The 15,600-nt window shown below is 40.6% G+C and overlaps 1 pseudogene; it reads right to left on the bottom strand.

Annotated features, from left to right (window-relative positions):
* Nucleotides 1-3,373: 3,373 nt before the first annotated feature.
* Nucleotides 3,374-7,371, bottom strand: LOC109698122 (E3 ubiquitin-protein ligase RNF168 pseudogene; annotated as a pseudogene).
* Between the last annotated feature and the right edge of the window lie 8,229 nt (nt 7,372-15,600).

The following is a 15,600-nucleotide window of genomic DNA, read 5'->3' on the forward strand; positions in this document are numbered from 1 at the left end:
CCATGTTGACCCTTTTCTCCCCTTCTAAGGAATTAGGGTAGAATGCCTTGTTACACAGTTGGATGCATTCTTTTTCCTTCATACTGCAGCCATCGGCATGCAAGATTTCCTGCCAGGGCATCTGGATGACTTTTTCTCTATTTTGGTACTGGAAATTGAACACAGGGCCTCATGCTTGCTAGGCAAGCACTCTACACTTGAGCTATGTCCTCAGGTTCTCTTTTTAAAATTTTTTTTGCCTTTACGACTGGGTATCACTAACTTTGCCTGGGCTGCTTCAAACTTATGATCCTCCTGTCTCCACTACTGAGTAGCTGGGATTAAAGGTATGCACCACTATGTCCAATAGGGATGACATTCTTTAAACCTGGCCAGTTTCCCTATGTTGTCTAAAATCCCATCAACCCTATATGATTATATTTTTCTTCCTTCTTCCAGCATTTGTTATTGGCAGAGGGTAGATGAAAAGTGGGGTGAAAGAATTCAACAAAGGAGATGGCATCTATAAAGATTTGTGGGAAGCTTTACATCTAAAAATACCATGAGGAGGTGTTCAGCGATGTCCTAGATGAGGAAACACATGACTGTTTGCTCATCCTTTCATTCTCTACATGGCTGTGCATGCCATGCTAGGGGATGGATGGGAGATACCTGATTAAATAATAATAACAGTTGCTTCTGCCACAGTGCACTTACCTTGTGCTAGGTAGACACTGTCCTCAGCTCTTGCCATGTATTAGCTCATTTGTTTCTTCCAGCCAGCACTGTGAGGCAGGTTATGGAAGCACAGATAGGCTAAGTAACTTAAGGAGTTAACCAGGCAGTGTGGGTCCAGGTTGCTCTTGAGCAGTATGCCATAGTATCGAGGAATATAGCAGAGGAGGCCACAGTTACCTAGAAACCCACAGGGAGGAATCCTGATTTTTCGTTCTTTTTTTTTTTTTTTTTTTTTTTTAGTGCTGGGGATCAAACCCAGAGCCTTGCATATGTTCTACTACTGACTCACATCCCCAGCCAGTGTTCCTATTAATCTTCAGCCAAGTCAGTTACACCTTGATGTGAAGAGAACTTGATCAAGTTTAGAAGGGACCTCAAAAAAAAAACAAAAAACAAAAACAGGCTATGTAGAAGAATAAGGGAATGTGAAAAAGTGCTCCCTAAATAAAAGCAGTCTTTGGTATGGGTTCTAGATCAGTGATCACAAACCTGACTCTGCCTTGGAACTAGCTGGTATGCTTTTAAATAAATGTATCCTAGTTTAGTGATGGTTATTAAAATCAATGGTATTTTGGCAGTGATGGGAACAAACAAACTATCTCTCAGAGGAATACAATTTAGGTCAGTGGCATCAAGGGTGTGCTGTACTATGTGATTTGTCTCCATGCTGTAGTACCATCCTGAGATTTACCTGGCCCTTCAGCACAGCGTTGTGCTTACCTCCCTATGACACAGTGGGGATGGATGTGGGTAGGTGGGATGATAGGAAAGGATAGGCACTGAGGAGTTTTCTGAAACTCCCCAGCAGTTAGGTTCAGCAGGTTCAGTTAAGAAACCTACATACTTCTATGTATATTATAAATGATTTAATTAACCATTTGCTTTTTTTTTTAATTGGTGGTACTGGGGTTTGAACTGAGGGCCTCATGCTTGCTAGGCACTTGAGCCACTTGAACCATTCTGCCAGTCCTTTTTTGTGATTTTTTTTTGAGGTAGGGTCTCGCAAACTCTTTTGCCTGGGCCAGCTTCAAACCACGATCCTTCTATCTCTGCCTTCTGAGTAGCTAGGATGAGAGGCATGAGCCACTGGCACCCGGCTGTATTGTTTTTTTTTTTTTTTCTTCAAGCTAGGGTCTCATGAACTATTTGCCTGGGCTGGCTTTGAAACGTGATCCTCTTGATTTGTGCCTCCTGAGAGTAGCTAGGATTATAGGCATGAGCCACCGGCACCCGGCTTAATCAACCATTTGCTGCTGTACACTGAGTCTTCCTAGAATTTTTTTTTTGCTATTATAAACAGTGTTGCAGGAAATATCCTAAATACCTAAAACATTTAGCCCCTAAATTATTTCTTTGGGAAAAGTATAGAGAAGTGAGCTATCTAGGTCAAATACTATGCAAATGGTGAAGTTTTGAATATGTATTTTACGTAACCCTACATGTATGTATTTTATATGCACACATTCACTGACTCTTCAGGTCCTCTGAACTTTGTCAAATTTTTCTTTTAAAAATATCTTTGCCATTTTTATAGGTGAAAAATGACATACACTAATTGTCTTTGAATTCTGTTGATCAAACATTGCTTATTGTGTTTTAAATTTAACTGTTCAAGTAATTTTGGATAACAGAATCTTAATCCAAAATATGTTAACTTCTACCAATACAGTTATTATAAACAGGCTTTTATTTTTAATATAGGACTAAAAGAAGATGAGATGACAAACTAAAGGATACACAGTTGGCTGTGGGTGGTTAGTGTTCTCCTCTCCCTTAAAAAGCAGATGACTTTTTAATTTTTTGAACGTTTTATTAGTATATGATAGTTATATAGGGGGTTTCCTTGTGATATTTCCATATATACATATATTATACCCTGATTTGGGTCATCCCCTCCATTATTCTCACTTTTCCCCCACTCTCCTTAAAATGACTTTGACAGGTTTCATTGTTCCTTATTCATACATGTATAGAAAGTACCTCAACCATATTCACCCTCCTTTACCATTTTCATTTACCATCCCCCTCCCACTGTTCCCCTCCTCTTAGCATGACCTGTTTTACATTCCTGTCCTTTGCTTTAGTGTCTGTTCATTGTTCAATGGGGTTTTCCCTTGGTATTTTACTTACAAATATATTGTACTTTAATCAGTCTAACCTTTCTGTTATCCTTCCTTCCCTTTTCTCCCTCCTCTGTGTTGTTCAACAGGACATTTTATTTTTACATTAAAGGATGGATGATTAGGCATCAGCAAAAATGTTCTTAAAACTGTTGTTTGCTAAAAGTTCATTTAATTAAACAAGATCAATAGTGTCTAGGTAAATTTCACAAAATGAGACCCTGCCTTCTGATTTAATTTTCAGATAAGACTTGGCAAAACCTGAGTATCATGTTTTTTTGAGACAGTGTGTGGCTATGTAGTCCAGGCTGCCCTGGAACTTGTGATTCTGCTGCCTCTCCCTCCCAAGTGCTGGGATTAAAAACATGCTCTACCATGCCTAGACCCCAATTATCATACTTTCTGTCTATAAACACAGAAGTCAACATAAATGGTACTATAAGGAAGTAAATGTAGTTATTTCAGGTTCCATAATATAAGATACTGTGAAATAACTCTCCAGTAAATTCTTATTTTTCTGCTGTGCTTTATTTATTTATTTTTTGGTGGTGTTCTGACCCAGGGCCTCATGCAAACTAGGCAAGTGCTTTACCACTGAGTTATATCTTGAGCCTTTAAAAAATTTTTTTTAACAAGTTTATTTGAGTAACAAGCAATTCATGAACTGGAGCTGCAAGACCTGAAGAGGTGTAGTGTGTTCCCAGGCACTTTCAAATCTGTGAGAATTGTCAAACTTAGTTCATCACAGCTATTAACAACAGAACAATAAAAAGAACAACAAAACAGCTATTAATAAAATAACAAGTTTATCTGAGTAACAAGAAATTTATGAAGTGGGGAGTATAAGGCCCAAAGAGGTGTAGTATTCCCAAGGTATTTTCAAATTACTGAGAATTGTCAAACTTAGTTCATCACAGCTATTAACAATAGAACAATAAAACAGCTATTAATAATAGGAGCCATTGCTTATCACTGAGTTTTACAGAAACATTTGTGTATTCTCTGTAAGAGGCTGAGGTAGGAGGGTCTCTACTTTCAGGCCAGCCTGGGTTACACAGGGAGACCCTGTTTTCCAAAATGGAACAAAACAAACCTCAAATACAATCAAACTAAACAAGACTAAAAAAAAGTACCTACAGAACAAAGGACATTTTTATAAGCATCTAATGACAAATTTATAAAGATTCTATATTAAAGATAGGTTTACAATAAAGCTTTACTAGATTACAAAACACAACTATATCTTTGTGTATCTCTCAAACATTTGGAAAGTAATTAGGAAATGAACATTTTAAATACATTATAATTGGCAAAATTTGGTGCCTCAAACATTTGGAAAATAACTTTTTTTCCCTCTATAGGAAATGAACACTTTACAATTGTCTGACTGAATGCTTCAACTGGATCTTAAAAGGAGGTTGCTACCTTTCATGTCTTGAGTGCTCTATGTCCGTTTACCTTTCAGAAGTTTATCTGGGGCCTTCTTCCTCTGCTCTGTCGAGCTTTGGGGCAGCGAGGATGTAGAGCGTAGCTGATACTCATCTGGAGATCCTTTTTGCCGGTTTGGTCTCATTTCCTCCTTATCCAGCTGCTTCTGGAGCTGCAGTGCGAATAGCCTATCCTGCTTCTCTTGTTTATGTTTCTCAAAAATTAGATGCTCCAAATCGGTCAGTTTTTGGGTATAGTTTATTTCTGATCCCTGTTGACCTGAGGGAGATTTGGGGACCATTTCCCCATTTGCAGAAAAGCAGGCATCTGTGGCTGTTTCAAAGGCCGATTCCTGGTGTTTTCTGTTGGAGATATCCTTGCTGATCAGCGGACAAGACTGTTGTCTTGCTGTCCCAGCTGTGCTGTTTGTAGTTTTCTGTGTTAGAGCTGGTACCATGCTCCTGCTGTCTGCTTTGCCACAAGTTTCAGCTGCAACTCCAGGTTTTGGTGTCTCAAGCATGACACAATTTGGTCCTGTCTTGACTTTTTCTCTGAGGCATCTTTCTGCACCATAGATAAAAACCTGTGACGTAGGTGACTTTCTTGAGGAGTTTGTGCTTTGCTTTTGAACTCCAAGACCTCTTTGTGCAGAGTCTGCTGGCATATTTTGTCCAATTTCCGTGGCTTGCCACATAGGGCCTTGCGCATCACTGCCAATTTTCGCGAGGCTTTTACCGACCGGTACAACTTCGGTTTGTGATGAAGCTCCAAACTGAGATTGAGGTGACAAAAACATTGGAGTATTTTCAATATATGTATTTTTGTTCTTACATTTCTTTGGTAACTTGGTTGCAAGTAGATCCCGTTTTCCGGAATTCAGGGGAGAAGCCAAGTTACTTCCATCACAGGAACTGCCAGCGCTTAGCTTTGTAGCCTGTTTACCCATCTCCAGGCGCTTTTTCTCCATCTGTCTTTCTTCCTCCTCTTCCTCTGCCAGCAATCGCTGGATGTATTCTTCGCTAGCTTTGTTTTCTTTTTCTTTTTCCTCATTGTCTCGGAGCTTGGCCAGTTCATATTCTTGCCTTAACTCCCCAGGATGGCTTAGCACACGCACTGGGTTATCGGCCAGGTCGAGGTCCTCCGATTCTTTCCCGGAGGCTCTCCGTTCGCATTCCTTCGGATAGTGTTTTTGTATGATGTCCCACAGCTCCAGATTGACCAGCGTATTTCTTCGGGTATGGTACCGAGCCCATGAAGAGACCCAGAGGCGGCAGAAGGGACAGCACAAAGTTGCTTTTTCAATGGTAGACTGGAAGCACGACTTACACAGCGTGTGGTTGCAAGGAAGGGTCACAGGCTCGAATAAGATTTCCAAACAGATCTGGCACTGGCATTCCGACAAGGACGGGACGGCAAGTCTGGATGAAGCCATTTTAAATGTGGTAATATTAGTCAATACAAGGTCAGGATGCTCACTTTCAGGCAACAGTTGCAGCTCCAGGAAGAATGGCGCTTCAGACGCGCACCTCAGGACTTCTGTTTTGCTGTACTCGAGGTTGGTTGTCTGCTCGTGAAAGTCCGAACATTCTGGAACCTTCGCGCACTGCTCTGCCCCACCCGGTTGGTTGTCTGCTCGTGAAAGTCCGAACATTCTGGAACCTTCGCGCACTGCTCTGCCCCACCCCTCTCTTCTGTTAGCCCTGCGTGAGAACCGCTCCCAGCGCTGCTTCATGTCTTCAATGTGTCTTCTCCATGAGCGTGGGAATTTTTTTTAATTGAATAGCTTACGCTGAAATCCCAATTTTGCTTCAGGTATTTATTATCAAATTCTTAGTTGTTGATTTTATTTCTTTGTTTTGTCTTTTGTTTTTGTTTTTTTGCTCGAGACAGGGTTGCACCATGAAGCCCACTTCAGCCTCCTGAGTGCTGGGATTACAGACTGCCGACACCAGGTCTGGCTCGAAATTTGTAGTTTTTCCTTTAGATCTTCAATGTGCAGCCATTTAGGATGTTATCTTTATCATGGACTTACTTAGAAGAGTTTTCTTCACTCTGCCGTGCTTTGCACTGTTCAATGTGTCTACGCGACGCTGCAGATGTCTGTGTCTGCATATTCTCTTTGGTAGCTGCCTTCTCTCTGATAAAATCTGCTTTCTTTCACCTCTTTGAAGACAGCCAGGAGCTGAAGTTTTTTTCTTGGGATTTCAACATTTTCTTTTGCTTTTTCTGATGATGCTGAGGATTGAACCCAGGACCTTTTGCATGCGAGGCAATCACGCCACCGCTGAGCTACATCCTGAGCTTCCTTTTGCTCTTGCATAAGATTTGTGCATTTCTCTTTCTAAAGACATATGTGAGTCTGTGCAATGGCTCGCCGGGCCAGTTCTGCCCCATCGGGTATTGGCTGGGGTCACTCAGTCAGGTGTGCTCAGCTAGGAGCTGGTCTGGGACTGGAACAACATCTAGCGCCTGGGCTGGGGTGGGTTGAAAGGGGGAGGAGCTCTAGCAGGGTGGTTGGAGCTCATCAGTGGTAGCGAGAGGGGACTCAATGCGGCCACAGAGTCCCAAGACTTAACCATACCATTCCCTACTTCTCAGGGATAGCATGACACCATACCTGAAAAGCGAACTAAAAAGCAAAAGGGGAAAGAACAAAATAGAGCCCAAAAACCTGACTCCCTTTTAAAAACGAGCTCTTGTGAAACCTATTTTTTAATGCCTATGAACAAACTGAACACATTAGGAATTTTAATAACTTTTACAAAGCTTGTGATCATACTCTGTTTTGTGCATGAAAATGGGAATCTAATAATATATTGTCCAAGGAGTAAGTTACACCTTCTTTTGATATATATACAGTGCTGGGGATTAAACCCAGGTCCTTGTGCTTGCTAGGTAAAGCACTCCACCCCTTGAAATATGCCCCAGCCCTTTTGTTTCTGCTTTTCAGATGAGGTCTTGCTAACTTTGCCTCGGCTGGCCGTGAACTCGAGATACCCCTGCCTCTGCCTTTTGACTAGATGTGATTACAGGCATGTACTAACATGCCAGGCTTTGTGTTCTTTTAAATACATTCTTTTCTCCTTCCTTCCTTCCTTCCTTCCTTCCTTCCTTCCTTCCTTCCTTCCTTCCTTCCTCCCTCCCTCCCTCCCTCCCTCCCTCCCTCCCTCCCTCCCTCCCTCCCTCCCTCCCTCCCTCCCTTTCTTCCCTACTCTCCCCACCTCTCCCCTTTCCTCCTTTCTCCTCCGCTCCCTCTTTCCTTCTCTCTCTCTTTCGCCATACTGGAGTTTGAACTCAAGGACCTCTGCTTGCTAGTTAATTGCTCTACCATTTGAGCCACATCCCCAGCCCTTTTTGCTTATTTACTGTTTAGATAGAGTTGCATGCTTTTGCCTGGGACTGGCCTTGGACCGAGTGCCTCCTATTGAGTAGCTAGGATTACAGATGTCTACCACCACATTTGGCCCTATATTCTTTCTTTTCAGTTGACACATTTATGTAAAATAGTATTTCAACACATGTGTGCAATGTGGAATGATCAGATGAGGGCAATTGACATGTCCATCACCTCAAACATCTATTTTTTCTTTGTGTTGGAAACACTCAAAGTCTTTTCTAACACCTGTATTGAAGTATATAATAATTGTTGGCATCCATAGTTATCCCACTGTGCCATGGGACACTCTAAGTTATTCTTACCAATCATACCCCTGCGCATTCTTTCTTCACTCACCCCTTCCTAGGCTGCCGTAACCACTGTTTTATTCTCTACTTCTGAGATCCACTCTTTAAAAGCTCCCACATATAAGTGAGAACATGAGTTGTCTTTCTGTGCCTCACTTATTTTGTTAACATAATGTTCACCTATTGCAGTCATGTGCCATTCACATTTTCTTTATCCATTCATCTGTTAATGGTCAATATCTTGGCTACTGTAAATAAAGCTAGAATAAACGTGTATGTGCAGATGTCTCTTTAAGATACTGATTTCATTTCCTTTGGATATGTCCAGTAGGAGGATTGCTGGATTATATGGCAGTTCTATTTCTAGTTTTTTGAGGAATTTCCACACTGCTTTCCATAACGGCTATACTTATATATATTCCTACTAGTGTTATGTTTCTTAAAACCAAATTTAGGATGGCAGTTGACATTTGACTGATCTTTGTAGTTTTTAAGGATTGGCAGTTTTGCTTTTTTTGGGGGGAGGGGCAGTACAGGAATTTGAACTCAGGGCTTTGCATTCACTAGGTTGATGCTCTAACACTTGAGCCACACTTTGAGCCCTTTTGTCCTCTGGTTATTTTGGAGATAGGGTCTTGCTTTTTTGCCCAGGCCAGCCTGGACCACAATACTCCTATATTAGGGTTTCCTGCCTAGCTGGGTTGACGGGCACATGCCATCAAGCCTAGCTATTGGTTGAGAGGAGAGTCTTACAAACTTTTTGCCTGGGTTGGCCTTGAACTGCAATCCTCCCCATCTCAGTCTCCCAAGTAGCTAGGATTACAGACATGAGCCCCTGATGCATTGTAATCTTGCTTTTTTTTTAAATAGGAGTATAATTGCTGATGTTTTATGAAGTGTTAACTTGTAACAATGCATTTAACTTTACAACAAATTCTAAATAATCTTTTATTATTCAGATGAGAAGAGAGGTGGAAGGAATTACATCAGGAGAATCGTAAAGGGTTGTTTATAATTTATTTCCTCTGTTTTGATAAGGAGAATATGATTGTATTACCCTTTCAGTGCTTGGTGGCAAGAGTTTCAAGATTTTTTTTGTGGTACTGGGGTTTGAACTTAGGGCCTTGTGCTTGCTAGGTAGGTGCTCTACCACTGGAGCCACACCCCAAGCCTATCAAGCTAAAGTTTAATAATTCTTTATAGTTTAGCATGAAAACATTTGGAAGGAATTGAAGATTTTTAATTTGGTTTACAGAACCTTATGGCAATTTGTATGTTAGTGAAGTATGGCACAAACTTGGCAAAAAAGTCAGTTATAAGAATTTTTGGGCTGTTGGAGTGGCTCAAGTGATAGAATGCCTGTCTAGCAAGCAGGAGGCCCTGAGTTCAAACCTGAGTACTGCCAAAAAAAAAAAAAAAGGAAAAAGAATTTTTATTTATTGCTAACACATATTGGATTCTTACTGTGCTAATGACATTAAAGTGTCTGAAAATAGCTTTGTGTTTATTTTAATCTCCTCTTAGAACAAAACTTTTGCTACAGTTGTAATTGACTCTCAGAATTGTGATTATTTGCAGTTACAGGGTGGGCTTTGGGAAGTTGCTTTCCTTCTCTAAAATTATTACCTTTATTTGCAAGAAATGGGTAATAATGGTATTGACCTCAAAAAATTATTAAATAAGAAAATACATTTTAATTGTGACTATTTTCTTTTCCCTCCATGGCAAAAATGAATTTACTGTAAAATAGGTAACAAGAAAGAGAAATTAAAAGTAGGGATTGGAGTTGGGTGTGATGCCTCACACCTGTAATCCAAGGCCAGACTGGGCTACACAGTGAGATCCTGTGTCAGTACACACACACACACACACACACACACACACACACACACATTTGGCAAGTTAAAACGTGCATAAGGCTCTGAATAATCACATTGCTTCTGGATGAAACTGATGTGTCGTGAGATTATTTTGAGCTAAGGGGATAAATCTGAGGTAGATTTGGAGGTCCTTTGCTTCAGCATGTGGTTTTCTGGGATGGCAGTGTGATATTTGAGAAGTAGTGCTAGCCTGAATTTGTGCAGCTCTGAGGCCTCACCTGTCTTTGCAACTAGCTAGTTCTGAGAGTTGGATGGGTGGAGGATTAATCTCTTCATATCTTGTCTCCTCCCCCATAACAGGAGTGCCCCGGCCTGCGTGGGTGTGCTGCGTGAGCCTGACTAAGAGTGACGGGGAACTAGAAATAAAACACACACAGACATACTGACATAGAACATAAAACAGAACGCTGGTGTCGGGAGGGCTGCACGTTCCTGGTGGGAAACGTGAGTGTCTACCTGAGCCAGAGTGTTTATTTTTATAGGTCAGTACAAGGAAAAGACTCAGGTAAAAATCAAGCTTTAACAGTTCTTGATGCAAGGTAAAAGGACTGAGGTTTGGTGGGCTAATTTTCCTAAGGCTAATGAAGCTTAATTACAACACATCAGTTCTGGAATCATCAGGGCGTGCAGGACACTTTATCTAAGGTATTGATGAATCTGGCAGCAGGGAATCTCCTAACAGTTCTGGTACTTTATCTAGTTTTGCACTGGGGGCTGGTATACGGACACAGCAGGTTGTATTCTTCAAGGAGATGTGAGAACAAAGGTCAAGACACCAGGTACTGGGAAAATTATGGTAGAAGAGGCTGTGCAAACTCCTACATGCAGAGGTTGTGTAAACTCCATTATTCCCAGTCCAGTGTCATGCCTGGTCCCCAACACAGGAGGGCACATTTCTTGTTCCAGGATTCTCTGATTTAGGACTATATACTTTCTTTCCTTTTTTTTTTTTTCTTGATACAAGTCTCACTATGTAGCCCAGGCTGCCTTGAACTTAAGGTCCTCCTGCCTCAGCCTCCTGATTCCAGGGATGTATGCCTGGCTGAGGCTTTCTTCAGTTGATTCAGCTGTTTGGTTAGTGAAATATTTTTTTGTGAATGTTATATATCATGTTAAAAACTAAGTTGGGCACCAGTGGCTCACACCTATAATCCTAACTACTCAGGAGGCAGAGAACAGGAGGATCATGGTTCCAAGCCAGCTCAGGCAAACAGTTCTTAAGACTCTATCTCAAAAAAACTATCACAAAAAAGGGCTGGTGGAATGGCTCAAGGTATAGGCCCTGAGTTAAAACCCCAGTACCACAAAAAACAAAAACAAAAACAAAAATCAAATTCCACTTAAGATGTGGATGCTAAAAAATTGGATCCTTAGAATAAAATAAGTCCTGAAAACTACTCAGTAAACCAGAGGCATCAAAAAATTATCATACTAGAAGAGAAAGGTTTGTAGTAACCAAAGGAAGGATGGGATTTTTTTTGACATTTTATGTGTTACAGAAATTGTGAATTAGGGCCATGGATCAAGTGGTAGATTGCCTGCATAGCAAACTGAGGCGCTGAGTTCAAACTTCATTACCACAAAAAAACCCTCTACCTAGAAATTGCACATTTGATAGAGGGAACAGTATGGCTAAAACAAATGGACAAAACCATAATATTCATAACATGAAAATTACACTTGCCAAGTATTATTTCATCCTGATTTTCTGCATGTTTTATATATATAAATAAAAAATATTTAAAAATTATATAATATATATTTTTTGTAAAAAATACTTTCAAGGTAAGCCTTTGAAATTACTGCGTGAAAATAAAGTGGGCAATTAGCCTTAAAAATATCAGAATACATTATAAAAACTAAGCGGTATATGACATTTACGTACGTGCATGGTACATACATTTATGTGTGTATGAGGTAATGATACAAACTGTACTTCTGAGTCAAGGTCAAAAAGTTTGAGCTTCTGTCACAGATGGAAGGAGTATATTCAGCACAAATCAAGATCCCTACTTGAATTGTACTTAGTTTCGAATTGTTCTGAGATAGTTCCTTTCTCTCTTTCTCTCATCAAAAAATCATTTGAGAGTTGGTTATGTTTTTTCACTTTAGCCTTAAAAGACTTCAGGATTTGGCAAGTCAATGCTTGATTTCCTAATTCTGGGTGCCATCTTGTGGTCTTTCAGTTACAATGCAGTATACTTTCTTTAATAGAAAACTTGCAAATCTTGTTTCTGCTGTTCTATTGGAATTGTATAAATGGCTAGAGCTTGATGTTAATGAAGTCAAGACTGCAGATTTAATTAACTTCTGTCTAGCTTTGGAAGCACACTGGACCCTACCCTTATCTAATCAACTCTAAAGTATATGCCATTTCCCAGTAGATAATTGTGGGAAAGGAAGACCAGTCAGTGCTTCATTTCTTGATGTCAGGTGACAAGTATAGTTGTCCTTTCTTATCCGATGAGTATACATTCCCAAGACCCTCAGCAGATGCCTGGAAACTGTGGATAGTACCAAACCCTATATATATATATAAAACTGCTTTTTTGTATACAGACAGACTATGGTAAAGTTTAATTTATAGATTAGGTACAGTAAGATATTAATAATATTAATACTATACAATTACAGTCATATACTGTAATAAAAGTTCTGTTGAATGTGTACTCTCAAGATTTTATTGTACTCATCCTTCATCATGTGCTGTGGTATGATGCTTGTGTGATGAGATGAAGTGAGTGATGTAGGCATTTTGACACAGCATTAGGCCACTTCAGGAGGGTCACTTGAATACAAACACTGTGATACCAATATCTCAACTCTCACCCTGGTAATTGAGATGGTTACTAAGTGCCTAAAGGCAGGTTAGCATATTCAAGTGTGGATATGGTAGATGGTTCATGTCTCAGGTGGGATGGAGCAGGTTGTGCAATATTTCATCTTACTACTCAGAATGTGCACAATTTAAAACTTATGAATTATTTATGGAATTTTCCTTTCAATATTTTGGACTGTGGTCGACTAAGGGTAACTAGAACTGGATGACTGGAGCCTCAGAAAGCAAAACCACAGTGAACTATTGTACTGTCTTTCTGTAAGGACTACTTACAGGTGATATGGCCTTCAATTGAGAAATATGAAGTGGGCACCCAGCTCCCCTCCTCTGACGTCATCCTCCATCCCTCTCTCATTTTAGTTGCTTGGGTTCATCTTACAGCCTCCATGGTGGCATTTTTTAATACTTACTACACAGTATTGCATTTTTTTAAACATATGCTTTCATTTATGAGACTGTACGCTTCTTGAGAGAAGGGATTGTGTCATTTTTTTAATCCCCATTTCCCAGAAAGCCAGCCCCTTGGCCTCAATGCCAATTCACAAATAATGAGAGCAGGGTTTTGAGGAAAGGAAATAAGATTTATTGTTTGTCTGAAGAAGAGGACAGGGAGAGTCAACCTCTCAAACCTCTGTCATTGAAAATGTCTGCTTTTTAAAGGGGAGTACAGGGGCTCAGCTTGACTATGTGATGAAATGCATGTTCCAGAATGGATGCTGGCCTTGGTTTTCCAGGAGTCTGGGCTCCACATCTCCCAAGCTGTATGTCTTGACTATCAGGTTTACTTCTCTGATGGTCAGAGAGAGAGAGAGAAAGGGTGGAAGACTGCCTGATTTAATTGAAGAGTAAAGATTTGTTAATCTTGGGCTCTCCAGCATGTGGACAAAGAGGGAAAAAGTGGCAGTTTTATTAACAAGCAGTTAATTGGCCAGTATTCAAGCTGGCTACACCACAGGTTTTTCTCTTTTGTAGTACTGGACACGGCATGATTTAGGTGAATTTGGATGTTTGAGTTGGTATTTAAATTTAAAAATTGTAAGTTTGTGGGGTGTGGAATGAGCACTTGTGTGACATCCTGGGGACTAAGAAATCCCTGAAAGAGCAGTCCACCATGATCATTGGGAAGCTCTGAACACTGGCAATGCTTAACTGGGAAATATTCAACAGTAATTTGAGGGAGAAACAGGGAAGTAGAGATTGTTATATATTAGTGCACTGAAAAGATATTATCTAGGGAAGGTTCTAAGGAAGGTTCAGGTTGCTTCTTGACCTGTTTTTTGGATAAGCTCCTGTTGTCATGCCATGGTTTTGACCTCGTGCTGCACAGGCAGCTACTAAGCAGTACTAGTTTCCTACTTTTCTTAATCTGTTGCCAGCTGTCTCTACAGCGGCAATATCATTCAATTTGGGGCCCTATCATTCTTTGTTGGGGGTTGTCCTGTGCATTGTAGGATATTTGGCAGCATCCCTGGACCCTACCCACTAGATACTAGTAGCACACTTTTTTGTGATAGGGATTCGAATCTACAACTTCATGCATGCAAAGTATATGCTCTAACCACTGAGCAACTCCCTCAGCCCTTCCAATCTTGACAACTAGAAACACCTCCAGCCAGTGCCATGTTCCCTGGGGGTGAAATTCCCACCCTTATCCCATTGAGAAGCACTGCTCTAGATTATGGTAGGTCAGCTTCTTCTGGGAATAGGCCCCCTGGACAATGTCTGGGCCCCATCCTTTCTGATCACTTTTTCCAGTGTTCCACTTAGGGTATAATTTTGAAGTTACAAGGGATAAGTTTGAAGTTAGAACTGTCTTAGAAGGGACAATTCTTAAAAGGCACTAAGAAGGGGTTCATTTAATGCTTTAATATTCTTAGGCTCTTTCCATACCCAGTTAATATGAAAAGTACTGAGACAGGGTATAGTTTCACTCATCTGTTGTAACCAAGAAATTACTGTAGAATCAATACCTGCTTCAGTAAGCACCTACTCCAGTAAGCTCCTTGAAGGCAAAAACTTGTCATTTGGTCATTGATGTTTGCCAGATGTTTAGAGTAGGAGATCAATAGTCGCTTGAATGTTGAAACATTAATGACTAGTTTTGAGTGGATCTAAAAATGCTGTCCTCCTTATAAATGCACCTAAATTGAACAAGAGGCTGAACAAACTTCAAAGAAACTAAGCAACCCCAGCACTTGGGAGGCTGAGGCAACATATTTGTGAGTTCAGGCCAGCCTGTCTCAAAGAAATAAACAGGGCTGGAGGCATGACTCAATTGGTAGAGCACCTGCCTAGTAAGCATTAGGCCTGAGTTCAAACTCCAGTATCAACAAGAAAAAAACAAAAGTGATCCAGGCAGTTGGATTCACATGTTCATCTACAAATGCCTGTCACTAATCACCTGCTACATGTGACAGCTGTTTCATTCAGGAAGCTAGTAATACCACTGCCTCTTTTAATAATGATCTTTCACAGGGAGAGGGGCTTTTTGTATTTTTTTTTAACACAGGGTCTTGCTATGTATTAAGCCCGGGCTGGCCTGGAACTCTCCATCCTCCTGCTTCAACCTCTTGAGTGCTGGGATTACTGGCATGTATCACCACACCTGGTGCTTTTTTGTATTGATATAGAGAGTTAGTATGGAAGACAGGATGAGGTAAATTCTCCTGGGTTCCAGGTCCCTTAACTACATGACATGCCTATAATTATCATAAAATGATTGCCATAGTGAGGTGGCAAATAGGTTGATGAAGTAGCATTGGAATTCTTTGTATTAGCCATTTGTTAGGAGCTAGCTATATACAGCCAGGCTTGATGGTATGTGCCTGTAATCAATCCCACCTACTCAGGAGGAGGATAAAGGACCTTGAGTTCCAGGCCAGCCTGGGCAAAAAGGTAGCAAGATCCTGTCTCAAAAACAACATAAATGGTT

Source organism: Castor canadensis, chromosome X (assembly GCF_047511655.1).
Source record: "Castor canadensis chromosome X, mCasCan1.hap1v2, whole genome shotgun sequence".
Classification (NCBI taxonomy): domain Eukaryota; kingdom Metazoa; phylum Chordata; class Mammalia; order Rodentia; family Castoridae; genus Castor; species Castor canadensis.